Genomic DNA, 18,231 nt, shown 5'->3' with positions numbered 1-18,231 from the left:
TGGTGTAGAATTTAATTTGATAGCAGCGTTATGCAGACGTCCATATTTTCTGTATGTATGTATGTATGTATGTATTGTATCCACCTCGGGTTTACGGCAGCGCCGCGGTTGTGGCAAAACAAAAATAACCCACACGTCCATCTTGGCTACCACACAACACAATCATAACCACTCAATGAGACTTCTAAAGGAATGGAATCGTAAGCAGAGGCACTAACGGTATCCAGGGTAAAAAGGGGGAAAGTCTCGAGAAGCTATAACCATATTGTTGACTAACCACGATAGCATGCAAATTATAATCCCGCCGCCAAGGCTTCCGAAAAAAGAGTGCGTCCTTATTTTACAAAAAGTAATCAAATACTTTATTTTTCTCAACCATGCCAAATTCCCTTGACATAAATTGAGGAACGTCTAGTATTCAATGCGGTACTAGCATACACGGTAACCCGCTCTTTTTGTAAAACGAGGATACTCAGATGCCCCTGCCCATGTTGCTTGGATAAATATGTAATAATGACAACATAAATAATATTGTAATAATAAAATATGATGTTATATAATACATTAAAATATAATATAGTAAAATAATATAATACAATGAAATATCATATAAAATAAAACTGGAACAAATTTCAAATCCTCCTTGTTGAAACCCCTGGTTCCTGCTATAAAATGAACCCACCTAAATTTCTTTCCCTGAACGCTCATGGATTTTTGACAAATGTAACTTCAAGTTGGGCAACCACGTTTATTGCCACGATATATTGCGAGCAAAGGTTGATAATTTATCATATTGAGAATCATTCTTACAATTGGTGAATTTATTTTGTATTCTGTGAAGTTTTTAGTGAGGGAAAATAACACTATAACTCGTGAGTAGTCATAAAATTACATAAATTGTTTATTCTAATAAATTATAAAATTCCTATCTAGAACTAACTAACGCGGAATTTGCAAGTCATATTGCAAGTCGATTTTGCAAGTCATTCATGCTATATTACTAAGGGCAGTGAAACATTAACGAGTCCGGAATTTCGGAAGACGTAAGTCGTCATGTAAAGCGCCTAGTTCTTTTAATTTTAATACATGTCTTTACCTTTAGCAAACTGCTCACATTCACAAACTCGCACTGAACACAGAAATTGTAATCAGGAAAGGAAAACTGAAATTGTAGGTATAACCTAGCTTAAAAAGTTTACAAAACCTAATTGTTAATAATAAATTTACAGTTTGAGCTGCATAAAAACCGACCTGCTTCGAGAAATAGTTTTTTCGCCTACAATTCCGAACACTCCTTTTGTCACTCGGAGTTGGAACATCGCGAGGTGGGGGGGGGGGGGGCTGGTTGGAGACAGTAAAAAATAATTCGAAAAACAAATAATTGCACGAAATGTTGTAGGCAGCAAAATTACATACTATATCATTGCACAAAACCTAGAAATCAAGTAGATTTTTTTACAAAAATTTAATAAAATCAAAAATACAAAAGGTGCAATAACTCTTATCTTCCAGAATTAAGTTTTTTTTGGACTTGTAATTTTTCGGGTACTTGATTTTGTTTTTTGAAATTTACATAAAATACTTTAACTTTTATTTATTTTCTCCTTCGGGTTTTTTTTAAATTAATTTCGAAGGGGGAGGTAATGACAAAAAAAGAAATTGATATCTAAAGTCTGCTTCATTTAATATTGGAACACAAACAATTGCGTGTAGTTCAGTCATTTATTAACGAATTTATAGTTTGTTTTTCATACAAATGTAGCATTTTCTTTACTCTTTCATAAAAAAAAATTAAAAAAATTATTCATTGCTGTTTCGAAGAAATTCTCGTACTTGTCCCTTAATACGGCACATTAGGCGGCGCACACCCTTTTCGTCCACCATTTTGGCGATTTGATTCCACCAGTTCTTCATTTGAGTCATGTTCCTAACAAGTTTTCCCTTTGCCTTAAGCCTCCGCTTCGTGATTGCCCAGTATTTCTCTATCGGCCGGAACTGGGGGCAGTTTGGGGGGTTGAGGTCCTTCGGTATTACGCTGACCCCGTTCGTTGCGTACCATTCCATAACCGTTTTGCTGTAATGGCAGCTTGCGAGGTCCGGCCAAAACATTACTGGACGGTCGTGGGCACGAATAAACGGCAGAATCCGTTTCTGTAGGCACTCTTTTTTGTAGACTTCTGATGTCATTGTCTTGTCAGTGAGAAAGACTTTGGTTTTCTGTCCACAACTGCATATCCCCTGCCAAATCATGTACTTGCGGGCGAATTTATCCGCAAACAGGAACTTAAATTTTGCAGGTACATCCCCCCGAGCCGTCGCCAAATAAAATTTTTGACCTGGGATTTGCCCAAAGTCCGCCTTCACGTAGGTCTCATCGTCCATCAGAATACATCCGTCGAACTTGGTCAGCACTTGGTCGTACAGCTTTCGAGCACGGATTCTGGCCACATTGTTCTGCTTCAGCGTCCGATTTGGCTGTTTGCTGGCTCGGAATGACCTTATTCCTTCCCGGAGACGAATTCGTCGCACCGTACTGTGAGCGGCCTGGAACTTATTGGCCAAATCGCGGTCTGAAAGATTGGGATTCCTCTTGATGGCCTTGATGACTTTCCCACGCAGTTTCCGGTAGACAGTTCCACTCCGACGCTTCGAATGCGGCTTCCGAGCCGTCGTCAATGTTTCCTTGTACTGCTTGATAACACGCCATACGGTATTTCTGGGCATTTTAAGCTGTTTAGCTAGCTTCGATGCCGACAACAATGGATTTTCAAGAAAACTGTGCACAATTTGATCTCTACGTTCGGCTTCCATGGCGGTTGTTTACAAAATGCTATCGTTTGGTGTTATGACATAAATACATGGTGAAAGGTAATGAATTTCCCGACACTTGGGTGAAAAAAGTTTCCAAATCCGTCCACTAGGAGCGCCACAATGAGCAAAAGAATTTGTTCCAATATTAAATGAAGCAGACTTTATTCCAGCCAAATATGATACAATTCAATATAATATGAAATGAAATATAATAAATATGAAATAATATATAATACAATAAATATTAAATAAAACAATCATCTTAAATATTTGCTGAAAAGAAGTTTAATTTAATCATTGTTAATATGTTGATATGCAGACTTCTTACATAATCCTAACAAAGAAATTCTATCAAAACATTTGTTTATAATTTAAGAAAAATATCATTTTTAAATGAATAAAACATTATGAAAAATCATTATTAATCAATGATCAATATTTCACGTATTAATTTACGTGTTATATACATATGTTATTATACATCTGATTTCATTAAATAATTCAAATGATATTCACTTGAACTATTTAATGAAATCAGTTGTTTAAGGCAGAAAAATATATATTTTTTATGAGGCATGCCAAGATTCGATAGCTACCACTATATTTTCGAGAATAAAATGCTTTATCAGACATGTGAAAAATAATATGACTTTTGCAACCGATGAGTGTAAATAGAAGTCATATAAAATAATCATAAACAAAAACATTAAGTTATAAAAATATCTTGCCGAAGATTAAAAAAAAAAGGATACCGGGTGCATCATTTTAGAAATATCTCATTTTGCTGCCCATATTTACAAACACTACAGGAAACTCAAACCTGAGATCAAATTAATAGCATCAGTCATAACATAATATAACTCGAGGATTTTTTTTTCAAATTTAAAATTTCTATCACTTTTTAGCTTGTTCGGAAAAAATATCGAAGCAAAAAAAAAAACATTCAGCTTTACCAGTCGAAGAGACCCTTATGTATAGCGTTTACGGAAAAAAAATTAAAATTTTGCTATCACGTTTTGAGGGTCATGTTTGCAATCATTTCGATCGACATAAGTTGGTGCACAGCAAAAATTTGTAAAATGTTCGCACGTAGATAACAAAGCTATACCAAAGTTCGCTCATTATGAGACTCCAACGAAGCCCCATTTAACGAAAATTTTGAGAACAAATTTTTGTCCAATTTTGATATCTATGAGGATGAGTTGATGTCTAATACAGACCCCGTTCGATTTTGGCAACATTCGATTTTGGTAACATCCGAGCAAAATCGTTTGTTTTTGGCAACATCCAAAAAAGATGATGTTTTTGGTCACTTTTTAATTTTCATTTCAAATTAATCAAAGTTAATGTAAATCGTAATATAAAAATGATTTTTTTTATTAATTTGGCCTAATTACATTATTTTTAAACATGAAAAACATGATTTTTTTTCCATGGTTTTCTGCTTAAAACTAATATAATTAAGCCAAATAAAAAAAAATCGTGCTTATTTTATTATGTTATACATCAATTTTGATAAACTTGTAAAAAAATAAAAAAAAAGAGTTCAGCCTGAAAAATCTACTTTTCATTTTTTTTTAATTTTGATAAGTCCATTTTGATTTTCTTTTCAGTCAAAGTGTCTGTAAGTATTGGTGTGTTTTCGGTCTTCGGCTGCTTTCGGGTGTGTTCGGCTGCTAGGCGCGTATTGAATACACAGCGGCGCGTATTTGCAACACAGTTTTGTTCTGTGGCTTTGAATAAGGTTTTTAAAAATCAAGTTTTTGAAGCAACTATAGCAATTTGAGTAATAAAAAACCATAGGCATTTGTAGAAAACACTTTTCTTCAACAATTACACCCATTTTTAACACAATTTGTACGTGGAATACATATAAATCAGCGATTCGCTTAGGTGGCGCATAATAGAGCATGTTCCCCTACATAATAAATCGTTGGAAAATTTCCAACTTTATCAACACGCATGGTCGTAGGAGGGGGGGGGGGGGTTTGTTTGCTTTGGGGTTAACCCCCCCCCATGAGGGAAAAATGTTCTTCTCAAAACTACAAATTAAACCAAATAAAATTTTGATGAACGACTACAATCATTCAAGAGTAACAATTAGAACAGAACTAAAGCCAAAACTTCGAAACCTTATCCAAGTTCAAAAATTCTACAACAGTTTTTCAAAAAAATTTAACTTGTTGATAGCAATTTGGTCTCGAATATCGAATTCCAGTAAGATAGCTTCCCGAGTCGCCCAGATTTTGCCTGAATTTTCGTACTTTATTTGCAAAGTTAAAAAAAAAAAAAATAAATGGGTGATTTAAATTATGTTTTTGCGTCCAAAATTTTTTAAGTAAATTTTATCAAAATCAACGTGAACAATTTTTTGAAAACTTAAAAAATGATTGATAATTGTATATAATGTTTGTTACTTTGATTTATCGGCCTAGCGGTGAAAAGTGATGTCCTTTTTAGTAGGGACATCTAAAGATTATGAAATTTTTATACAGATGGATAGAAGGTTAGAAGAAATGAAAGATGGTGAAAATGAGCGGGTAGAATTTGTCTAGAAGCATTACCATCACATACCAAATTTTTGTTCCTCACGAGCCTACTACCATGAAGTGGTAGATACAGATAGAGTTGCATCTACCACCACACATTAGTAGGCTTAGCGTGGTCCGCCCCACAAGCGAGAACTTGTAGTGCGGACGAACGAAAAGATGGTATGTGATCGCTCAGATAAGCTCCCTTTAACTCAGAAACGCATCTATCGATGTTTAAGTCTTCTCAGTTTGTTATCTTCGCATTCGTTACATGCGGGGTTTGCATGCGAAACGGTACGGTCGATAGTCTGATAGTGACCAACCACCGATGCTATGATGTCGTGTTTTTATTTCTTTTTGGCCAAAGTTATTTAATTTTATGAAGAGATTAACCACCGTAATTTTTGTTTGTTACTTTGATTTATCGGCCTAGCGCTCATTTTCACCATCTTTCATTTCTTCTAACCTTCTATCCATCTGTATAAAAATTTCATAATCTTTAGATGTCCCTACTAAAAAGGACATCACTTTTCACCGCTAGGCCGATAAATCAAAGTAACAAACAAAAATTACGGTGGTTAATCTCTTCATAAAATTAAATAACTTTGGCCAAAAAGAAATAAAAACACGACATCATAGCATCGGTGGTTGGTCACTATCAGACTATCGACCGTACCGTTTCGCATGCAAACCCCGCATGTAACGAATGCGAAGATAACAAACTGAGAAGACTTAAACATCGATAGATGCGTTTCTGAGTTAAAGGGAGCTTATCTGAGCGATCACATACCATCTTTTCGTTCGTCCGCACTACAAGTTCTCGCTTGTGGGGCGGACCACGCTAAGCCTACTAATGTGTGGTGGTAGATGCAACTCTATCTGTATCTACCACTTCATGGTAGTAGGCTCGTGAGGAACAAAAATTTGGTATGTGATGGTAATGCTTCTAGACAAATTCTACCCGCTCATTTTCACCATCTTTCATTTCTTCTAACCTTCTATCCATCTGTATAAAAATTTCATAATCTTTAGATGTCCCTACTAAAAAGGACATCACTTTTCACCGCTAGGCCGATAAATCAAAGTAACAAACAAAAATTACGGTGGTTAATCTCTTCATAAAATTGTATATAATTTATTTCAATTATTTCGATTAATTAAATTGAATATCAAGGATTTTTCGTCATGATTTTTATTGAATAATTTTTACATCGGCGGATATTGGAAAAAATATCCAGAATTTCCACGGCCTGGATATATGGGGGAAAATATCTGGATAGCTAAGGCTACAATAAATCCGGATTATTTGGTTCCAATTTTGTTTAAAAAATATAAAAATTTGAAATCTGTGATAAGAACACGGATTCTTTATTCAGTTTTTTGTTTCTGAACTTCTGTTTGGATCATTTTTGGGAAAAATCCTTATTCCAATCTCGGTTCTGCATTTCAAACTTTCAGCTTCGAAACTCATCCTTTCGGGATATGAAAAGGAAATAGAAAAAGAAAACTGCAATCCAGAACTGTGATCCAGAATTAAAAAATCTGAAACTGTTCCATTATTTGCAATTTTCCATCATATTGGCAAGGTGAATTCCGAAGAAATAACTGAATAAAGAATTCACATCAAAAGTCAACAATTCGGAACTCAAATTTGAGATTTTTGATTGAGAATTTTGATCCAAATTCCGCTATTTGGCTTATAAATTGTAAGAATTATTAACTGAAACTTAGATTCAAAAATCGTTTTCGAAATCGGAATTCAGATTTTGAGCTCAAGTTTAAAAAGCAGCACTCGGATTCGGAATTAAGATAAAAAAAAACAGTTTCAGCACAAAGTTAAGTTAATCAATACTAAAATATCAATGAGATAATTTTCACTAAGGATTCAAATTACAGGCGACCGCAAATCCATAATTTAGAAACTGGATTCAAAATTGAAATATTATATTCAATCAGAGTCAGGTTTGATCATTAACTAGAAAGAGTACTATGTATGCCGTGACCGAAACTCGATCTCATGACCTCTGGCTTAGAAGACTTGAACGCTATCCTCTAGGCCATGGTCGGCGGCATATGCATCAATCAAACATTACATATTTGTATTACAGATTCTTGTTAAAATTTTAAACACAAATCTTTAATTTTCTTCGAATTTACCAGAGAAGAAAATAGATCTGATTTGAACCGCGAACTTTTTCCCTTAGTTATATTTCTAAATATTTGAAAAATGTTTAAAAATGCATAAAATGGTCATGCTTGTGTTTAAAAAGAACTAGCTTATAACTTTCTTTTTTAAGTTTATATAAAAGTTTTTCTTAAAAAAAGAAATCTTCAAATCATTCCTATCTATTTCCAGTTCTCTTCAAAAAGTAAAAAAGGTAATATTTAATGATATGTAGATCTAAGCAAACAATATTTAACATACGAAATGAATTTGGCTCCTTGAAGCCTCGAGGTATGATTTTCAAATAAACAAATAACAAAAAAAAAATTTTTAACTTCTTTCCAAAAAATGGCAACTTCAAGGACTATTCTTAATGTATGCATTGTTCAAGCAAAAATGTTATAGGAAAAATTTTGTCATCAAAACCCCCCCTCCCAATGAGCCGGTTCTTTCTACGGCCCTGTCTACACGTATTTAATTTCTTAGTGCTCGTGTATCAATTTTCATGAAAATCGTCATAAAATTGTTCGAGTTGTGTCCCATTTCAAGTTGTTTTTTGTATGGCAGCCATAAAAGTGCCATAAAAAAGTGAGATTCTCGAGGGTATTGAGCAAACCATCTCTGATTTGAAAAACTTTCGGATACCAAATTTCACTTCATTCCGACCGTGCGTTTATACGTGATGGTGTTACAAAGAAAACGCCTCCATTTTTCTATATAAGATCATTGTGTTCTCCAAGCTCTTGGAAAAAGAGGTGTGCTTAGGGTTTCAGTTTAAGCAAAAGTATGTATATATATTTTCCCATAACAGTCTGCTCCGGGAGTACACATCATCGGGCTGAATTTACTGCTAGCTTCGAAAGCAGCAAATGTTCATCCTGCTCTGATCGAACAAGATAAAGTAGAAACGCACTAAAAATTTGATTATAGTGAAAACTGAAAACTTACTGACGGCGTAGCTTGCGGATTAGTGTGTACATAATGTAGCAGTATGTACGTATATTATAGATCAAGATGATTTATTGATCCTTAGGTTCTCTGCTCAAAAAAATTGAATTTATGGATTTTTTTAAAATTTTCATGCAAAGTTGATAAGGCGTTTGCTTTCCAGCTGAAAATTTTAAACTATAAGATTTACAAAACTGTTTCTCGTGAAATTTTTTTTTTTTTCAAGAAAATACGTACTTTGGTATAGAAGAAGGGTGCTCACAATTGGTCCCGGGTGCTTGTTATGCCCTCACCTTCCCTTTTTTATTTTAGAAATAAAATTAAAGCAGTATTTTTCAAAAGAAAAACTTAAAATCAGATACTCCACCCATGCATCATAACAGTGTGAGCCATGGGAACCGAAAAACCGAAACTAGTAGGTAGACGAAGAATCGGCAGCCAGTAGTAGCCCGGGTGCCACTAAATTGGATTGGCGGTGATGAGGATCGAGAAGATAGATAATATTCATATGATACTTTCACCCACACACTACACGTGCCCACACACATGAACACACACACACTTACGAGTGAGACACGTCGAGCCCATCAATATGTACAACAACGGTTCACAACACGAGAAACATTCACCTCGTCTTATGGATGGCTAACAGTTCCATCTTCGCTTCCTTCCTTCTTTCTGAGCTTCTTCTCTTCTTCTTGGTCCGAGGACAACCCCAGTACAAAAAGGTCGGGAGGGTCGCCGTCGAGGAGCTGAGATATGGATACTTGTGAATTCATAAGAGCTCCGGCGAACGAAGAACGTTCGACAAACTGTGGAACTGATCCTGCTGCGGCTGCTTCCCCCACTCCGGATTTTGGCCACCATCATCGTTTGGTCTCTCTGATCCGATCCCGATGCCACCAGGATATCATCCATTTATCCGACCATGTAGCACGGGCATCATGTGTTGTTGGATGAAGGAGCGCTTGGAGCGTTTTTTCCCATGATGCGAAGGGCGTTTGTTATTTATGCACATCGCATATTTAGCATAAAAATACAAGACATTTTTCAAGCTCGAAGGCCGCTATTTATCCTAACTCGCAACGGCAGCAAAAAACGGGGAGGGGCCTCAGAAGGTTGACGCAGGGAGGCCGCACTTGAAACGCGCCCGATGGACTTGGACTTTGAAGCATGGGGTAAAGTTGCTACTGGGAAAAAGACGTGCCCCGGCGATGTGATGGGCCATGTTATTGGCCCGTTGAAGCATGTTTTCAAGTTTTAAAATTCGCTATGTGTGACTTAAAGTGGCACTTTGATGGGAAGATAAATGGTTTCGAACTGCGATGCGATACGGGGGCCAGGACGATTACGTTACGGCCAGTGGCAGTGTTGATGACTAGACAGAATGTTGTGCTTTTATGGGGGGATTTCTCGTTTCTAACATATAACCATGACTATGCGCTCTCATGTGCTGGGCTAATATATGGAGCTTCTGCATTGAGAATAAGTTGATTTGCATAATCGCCTGAAATAATTGCTGCAATTTTTAACACATGTGCGTTAATGTCATTCTGTTTTCACTTTTGCTTACAAAAAGCAAAAAGTTTTACCCAATGGTGGAATATGAAAAGATCAACAGGTTCATTCCAGTTCAAAGAGAAAATCAAAAGGAAAGATTTGATCTCCAGCTACCATTATTAATCTCCTTTTAGGCATTTTATTAAGCTTTAAATTAGATATTATTAAAAACGTACCTCAAATCCCATTTTGTTTTATTATGATTGATAAACTTATCATAAATCAGAAAAAGTAGAGACTTAGTAACTGCAAGTTATCCAAACATATAACAAAAATGTTCCTAGAAATTTCTTTAAAACTTGGAAATTTCAATCAAAACAATATTTCACAATTTTTAATATAGAAAACTTTATTTTGCGATTAAATGCTTTAAAATCGTAATAATGGATTAAATTTTATGAAAATAACTACAGAGTTTCAGTATGCATGAACTACTTCAAATAACAATTAAAAAATTAACTCCCACAATGTTATTTAAAACTTTTTGAAATGGTAGACTGCTTAAAATTTGTATCGGAAATTTCAAGCTTGTGAAATGTTAGGCGCTGCAGGCTTAAACTGACCCTAGGCTTAGTACAAGACCTCATGCCAAATTTGGGCCAGATCGGATCATGGAAAAGGGTCGCTCAACTAGCCTGAAATTTGAATGAGATTTTGAGACATTTTGTTCAGGAGAAACATGAAAATTCAGTTGTTCATCAATAACTTTGGTCCCTTTCGGCTGATTTCTTTTGAAAACGGTTTTTCTTAAAGTCTAAACTATGACAAATATTCCATCCGAAGACTGCATTTCGATTTGACTTATGATAAAAAAAGTTATAAGACTTCAAAATAGGGGTTATTTTTTTCAGGGTGATATCCATTACTGTTAATGCTGCGTCAAAATGTTCGAAGCAGTGTTTCGCATTAATAGTGATGAATGTCACCCTTAAAAAAGATGACTATTTTTTGAGGCCTAATAACTTTTTTTTCTTTACTCGAATCCAAAAGCAGTCTTCGGGAAAGAAATCGACCGAAGAGGACAAATGTTATTCATGAAAAACTGGATTTACATGTTCCTCTTGAACAAAATGTCCCAAAAAAATCCCATACAAACTTTAGGCTCGTTGAGCGACCCCTTCCTGTGATCCGATCTGACCCAAATTTGGCATGAGACCTTTCACTAGTTCAAGGATCAATTTAATCCTTGAGAAATAAAGCTTACTGCATTTGGGAATGGGACAGTTACGAGAGCGTGTATCTCAAAAGCCATTCGTTTGATCGAAATACTTTAAATGAAGAAAATCAAGGTAGTTTTATGACAATTCATGAAAATTTTTAAAAACGTTATCGGTTTTTTGTAAGAAAAAGTTCTACTTCATTGTTGGTATCTCCCATCGGCCGGCGCACACTTTTTTCTGTCATGATATTGATCAGTTTTTCCAACTTATACTTTGTCTGATCTGTATTTCAGGTGGCTGCATCCTCTTTCTTGATTTTCTGTTAGTTTTCGGCTCAAGAATTCTCTTGTTGATGAACTATGGGCAATTCAGTGGATACAGCTGTTTCGAAATTAACAAAACTTGATTAGTTTTGAGCCATTTAAAAGCGTTTGGAATGGAATTTCTGAAAAATCTGTCATCATGAGATTAAACTTAAATAATAATCGGTTAGTATAGATCGAAATTGAACTTAGATTGGACTTAAATAATAATCGGTTTGTATAGATCGTAAGTTGCAAGGGTCTGTACAAGATAACTCTTTTTTTTGCTTTTCAAAACAACGAAAACCAAAGCTTTCGTTTTAAAAATTGTTGAACTTTTCCACAGGGTAGAACTTTGGCAAATCATTATTTTTTATATAAAACAACTAGCAAATACATACTTTAATTTGCTAGGTTCCTTGCCACAAGCAGACATGGTATAGGACTCAAACGCTGGAATTTGTTTGAAATAGGGGATTTCATAAGTTTTGTCGTCCATCAGAAATCATCTGTCTCATTGCCTTGGTGCCGGCTTTACAGCTTACAAGCTCTGGAACTAACAAAAACGTGTTGTTTGAGGTTTGAACATTTCAGCGATCTACACTTAATTTATCGGCGATTAAAAATTATAAATTCTGATGACCCTTAACCGTAATTGCCGATCATGTGCTTCACTCCAATGCTTGATTTGAACTTTGTGAACATTTTTGACAGTTCATGCATACTTTGCCACTACTTTTACACAATAATTACATGAATAATCAATGGTTTTTTAGCTATCAATTTGAAAATGATGGATTTTGAAGGAAACTGTGCAATTTTTTTTTCTTTTTTTCTTGCATCGTTAATATCTCAGAAAATAGTAAATTTGAAATTTTGAAAAAAATAGTGCTGATAGTACTTTTAACTGGCAGCAAAATGCTATCAACATTTTAAATGTCCCATCACTAGTAAATGAGCTATCAGCAAAAGAAAGTGCCCCATTTCTAAAAGAACTAAGCTTTAAATGAATGTAAATCTTTTAAAAGTTGACTCGCAAACAAAAGCTGGGAGAAAAATGGTTGGAAAAATTTAAATTTTGTTGCTTTGTTTTATAGATGCTACGAATGCATTGAACTTTTCATGAAAATTGTGGGATTAAAACGCAAATATTACATAGTTTAAACATTTATCTGTACGTACGCGTTTCTTATTGGAAATTTCTTTCTGTTTCTTGAATCTAAACCAAGGTTGCAATACCTCATGAGATTGAAATTTTTATGAGTAAGATTTTCACCCTTTGAATTTTACTGTGATCTCATCGTAATATCTAAAGCAATAACTGCCTTGAATGTTGACGTTTTCTCATCCTGAGAATCACAAGCAGAAAAACTACCCTTGCGAGGGCAGAGATGCCAGATCTAAGGCATCGAAGGAATAAAAAAAAGTATTTACGTTATCTCCCGAACATTAAAAGTTAGAACTAAAACAGGTGTTCCAGTTCAAAAAAAAAAACTGAACTTACCACAATGTATTAAAACACTTCCAGTATATCTGTCAATTTTTACTATTTTAAAACATTTTTCTAAGGAACATACATTTATAAATTTAGTTTTATCAGGATTTGATAGGAATTTATCTATCATATTTCTGTCCCAAGTGAATAAGTTTGTTTCTTGACAAAGTTTGCAAATTAATGTTTCGGTTATGTTACTCGATAAACAACGTGAAAAATTTAATTGAATATCGTATTCCTTTTTTCTTATTAATAATTTAATGTTTAGATTATCAAGCTTGTTTGTTTATTAAATTTAAAAAAATGGCTTTAAAATTCATTTGCTGATGACGTTATACAGGTATTTTAAAAACCAGCAGAGCGCCGAATATGATGATTTTTCTTCTATTCATTTGCTTTGACATCTGCATTTAAACCATTGTCTTTGTTATGGTGATTCATCCTCTAAATTTTTATCCAAAGCGCCTTATTGGCAACTAAATATTATAAAACTGAAGTCAAAGTGGTGTTCACCAAATTCATAACGCAATGTGTTTTACACCCAACACTTTATTTTTATTTTTGTAACAAACGTCTCACGAGATGTAACGCTTCCGGTACAAAAAATGTTCAATAAATTTTAAGCCTTTGGTGAAAAGAGCTATTGAATAAATAAACATTGAAAAACCCAAAGGATTTTTAATATAAAATTGAACCATCATAAATTATGACGTGTGAAAATAGTATGGTAAAAGGTGAAAAAAATTGCTGAAGATTTCTCTACAGGAATGACCAAAACAAATCAATTGTTGTGACTTTTTTCACGATGTGATGCTCAGCGAATTTCGTTTGACGTCGAAATCATTAAGCGTCACAACGAAATTCATTGTGCTGCTGAATTGATGCTCTCTACTCTATCGTTCTAGGCAAAACTGTCCCAAGTGGCTTTTGGGTAATTTTCACTTTATTTAAAGAAAACGATTTCTTTAAATATTTACTTGCGAATAAAAACAAAAACAAGTATACTTTGTTCTGAACTAATACGAAATTTTCATTAAGGTGGTTGTCTCTATGTTGATTTTTCTACTCAAAAATGTCACACTAGAGAAAGTGGTATGAAAAATGCTTATTTTATCAAAAATTCTCTAAAGATAAATTTCATCTGTTTAATATAATGTTTTCCCCCGCAAAATTTTTGTGCTCTGTATGATTAACATTTTGCTCGCGTTGAAGTTTCTATGTTTTGCTGCCAGGCGTGTTGAAATCAGTATTTAGCGTCCATTACCAGGGGGCTCAATTGAGCCTTTTGGTGTGGGGGAATGTTTTTACCAACGTTATTAACCAACATTTTTTGGTAGGCACTACTTACAGGATCGATACTCCATTATACAATTTTATTAACAAAGATGAACGTATTTCTCAGATTACGTTTTAACTTGATTTTTTCTAAAAATTAAAAATTATACGAGCTTTATAAATGAAAGAAAAAGTTTAGCCGTATGACAGTTTTTCGTAGAACTAGCATATGTTGCGTTTTGATTCTACGCAAAAGTGACACACGAAACATTTTTGGCTCTAATTTTCCGTTTATTGTAGGAAAAGTATTTTTTTTTGGCAAAAAACCATTATAAAATGACTAACTTGAGTTGTCCACTACGAAAAATTGTCAGAGGATTTTTAGTTTTAGAGACAAAAAATTGGAAATAAAGCTATAATTTCAGTCGCGCTTTTCTCGTTTGCGCGTTTTTCCACATGAGACAATTTTGCTTGAAACGGCAGTATTTGCATTAGTATCTTTTTCTCAGTCTTTCAAAATATTGGGTTTTTTATTTCCTGAATAAAAATTACCGGGGTTGAAAATAACAAACAAAAAAATCTCATTTGAAGTCGAACAAAAGACTTCGATTTTTTTCAAATTTTTCCATTACTGAGGTTACTTTTTTAAATTTTCATTTGAATCTGGAATTCTTCCCCAGGAACTAAACTCTAGGCTCAAACTCATAATTTGCTTTTTGCCTTTATCTCTAAACCATGAGATTGAACTTTATTTCCCATCGTTAGATAAAATTAACTGTAGTTTTATACCTGACAGAAATATTAGCTATTTTATTAAAAAAAGTTAAACCAAGAACAGCAAGGCCTTCCTAAATTGACTATCTTTTAAGTAGATTGTTTCTGAACGATTCCAAAATATCTTTCATAAGATATATCTTTGAGTGTAAGCAAAGGTTGCAATTTTATTTGACATAAAAAACAACAATTTTTTTTATTTTATCCAGTAAAACTTTAAAAATTCGTCTCTTTAACATTTGCGTCTCTTCTACATTAAATTGAAGTACAAATTTAAAAGCGTTATAAAAAACTTTAATTCTGATAACGTTTGATATTTCTTGATTTCAGTGCAGTCATTGAAAGTTTTGAAATATCGGTGATCTGTGACGGTTGTGATATTTTTTTCTATCCAATTTGAAGTTGATTGGTGATTTAAAACAATATTTATGGAACGAAGCATTACATATTCAGGTGAACAACATTTGTGTGCATATGTTTTAATAATTGGTTTGACGCCCTGAGTTCGAATCATTTATCAGATTTAGTCTTTCACCTCTTGTTTCATGATATGGCGCTTGAAAGTATTAAAATTAACCAATTAGAGTAAAATTATTCTCTAATAAGCGACAAACAAACAAACCTACATACAGTGAATCCCCGATTTTGTTTGCCCTCGATTTTGTCACCTTTTCTGACCCGAATTTGTCACTATTTTTTTTTTTTAATAAATGTAAAAATACTCAGATTCAAACTTTCTCCTTTGGCAATGATTATTAATTGATATCGCGTCAATTGACAATATTGTTATACAACATGATAACATCGATAGCGACTAATGAATGACACAAAGATAAGATGTCCGATTTTAAATAAGTGTTTTTATTAACACTTGAACAATAATAAAGTTGGTAAATACAATCAAAATAATAAATAAAGCATCACAAAAAATCATCGATATGTTCAACAAGCTTGTTTTGGCACCCTTGGAGCCAAAGAGTTATAGTTACGAAATAGCTTATTTCGAGAAAACGCGCTTTCAAGTTGTTATGTTATTCCAATTTCCATATATGTTTCGAAAATTTTTATTTTTCTTTCGAAAGCAAAAGTAGGTATGTAAATGTTATAAGATGATGTATTCCAGCAAGTGGAGGTCGGATGAAGAAAAATCGTTTTAATAAAAAAAAATTCGAGTAAACGGTTCCACGTAGGGGAAAAGTTCATATACCGCCCCATGTGGCTAATACGCGCCACCCTTGTTTTGAAGAATCTGAAGCATTTTAAGCCTGCAAAATATTACCAATTTGTTCTAAATGCTGTGATTGGTCATGGCAAGTATGAATTTTTCCTTAAAATGCTCCTGTGTCGTGATAATTTCACAATTTAGGTTTTTCTTCATTTCGATCTAAATTTTAAAACACTTTCAATAAGGTGTCACCAAGCAGAGAAAAACGAATAAGACAATATTTTCTGACACATCGATAGAGGAGAATCTAAACTACGATTTAATGCTAAAAAATTATACTGAACTCGCTAAGGTATGCTTTTTATGGGTATGTTCTATCACGGCCCATGCGCTCGTATAACGCGCCAATCGTAGTAGGCTGAAAATAGCATTAATTTTTCAAAAAGGCCAATTTTCATTGAAAATGAACAAAATGTCTAAAACTTTATTTTGAGCGTTAATTCAGCCCAAAAAATCTACTTTTATTTTTTATTTTTTATTTTGATTAGTTCATTTTGATTTTATTTTCATTCAAAGTGTCGGTTAGTATTGGTGTGTTTTCGGTCTTCGGCTGCTTTCGGGTGTGTTCGGCTGCTAGGTGCGTATTGAATACACGGTGGCGCGTATTTGCAACACAGTTTTGTTCTGTGGCTTTGAATAAGGTTTTTAAAAATCAAGTTTTTGAAGCAACTAAAGCAATTTGAGTAATAAAAAATCATAGTTATTTGTAGAAAACAATTTTCTTCAACGATTGCACCCACTTTTAACACAAATTGTACGTGGAATACATAGAAAATCAGCAATTCGCTTAGGTGGCGCATAATAGGGCATGTTCCCCTACAAGAAACTAATGAACGAGAACTTATTTCCTTATTTGAAATAGGGTATTCAAGTTCTCATTTTCCGTTTGCTCTCGCTCTCTTAATCGATGCAAGCTTAGTTCATCTTACTCAGCTTTAGGTTATACCCAACAGTAAATAAAACTTTAAAAATCTGGAAAATTCACCAAACATAGCTTGAAAAATGAAAAACTGGTCGGTAAACTTTAAATCGAAATTTTTTCTCCTATACCCTTTAAGGCTCTGAAGGCCTTAATTGAGCTTTCTACAAAGCAATCTCTCTAACACGCCACAAGAAGATGACGTCATCTATCAAGAAATCTAAAGCTTTAGCCCAATCAACTATGTTGTCTAATATCCGTGCAGCTTCATTCTAAATAAACAGAAATAATGCTCCCCCAATTGTCAGTTTTTTTTATTGGAAGTTGTTTAGAACAATATATTTTTTAAAACTTATTTAAATCCCTTTATCAAGCAAATTATCAAGCACACACACAAAAAAAAAAAAACACCCTACACTGTTTTAAATGACATAGCTGATGTTTCAGATTATTTTAAACAGAATTAATAAAAACGAGTTTTATAAATTACCCGATTTTGTCAGTGTCCCTATTTGTCACCCTGAAATGCATCATGGGGGTGACAAAAATCGGGAATAACCTGTTTATGAAAAACAAAAAAACAATTTTTAATTCATTCACTACCCTCCATTCAATCACGCATTCAGAATTTTTGTTGTTTGTCTAGTTTTTGAGATATCGTGCTTTTTGACAAAATTTCACTTTTAAAACATTTTAAAAATTATAGAAGAGAGTGGCTACTTTTTTTTTGGCTTCATAACCTTTATATTAGAAAATATATTATGCAAAAAAAATTCATGACATTGTATTTTTGAAAATTCAGTGAAATTGTAGGCCACCAAATCCATTTGGAACATATGGAAATAAATGGCAGACTTTGTTCTACAGAAGACAGCTGGATTGAGATTTTTATCTCAACACACATCCAAGACATTAGGGGTAGCCACAGTACACCACTCTTCCCAGACAAATTCTGACATCACCCAAGAACGTCCATGAGATTTTGATATAAAAGACCAGAACTCATTTGACAGTTTTCCTGGAAACTGTAAACCGTTTTGACTTATACTTAAATAAATAGCTAAGAA

At 33.9% G+C, this 18,231-nt stretch overlaps 1 protein-coding gene across 2 annotated transcripts in view; it reads right to left on the bottom strand.

The window, feature by feature from the left end:
- The window catches only part of LOC129751670 (hemicentin-1), a 1,296,938-nt gene that overhangs the window by 694,710 nt on the left and 583,997 nt on the right, over positions 1-18,231 (bottom strand). The window lies entirely within an intron of this gene.

The sequence above is a fragment of the Uranotaenia lowii genome, chromosome 3 (assembly GCF_029784155.1).
Source record: "Uranotaenia lowii strain MFRU-FL chromosome 3, ASM2978415v1, whole genome shotgun sequence".
Lineage (NCBI taxonomy): Eukaryota > Metazoa > Arthropoda > Insecta > Diptera > Culicidae > Uranotaenia > Uranotaenia lowii.
This window is presented reverse-complemented; position numbering and strand designations above follow the sequence as displayed.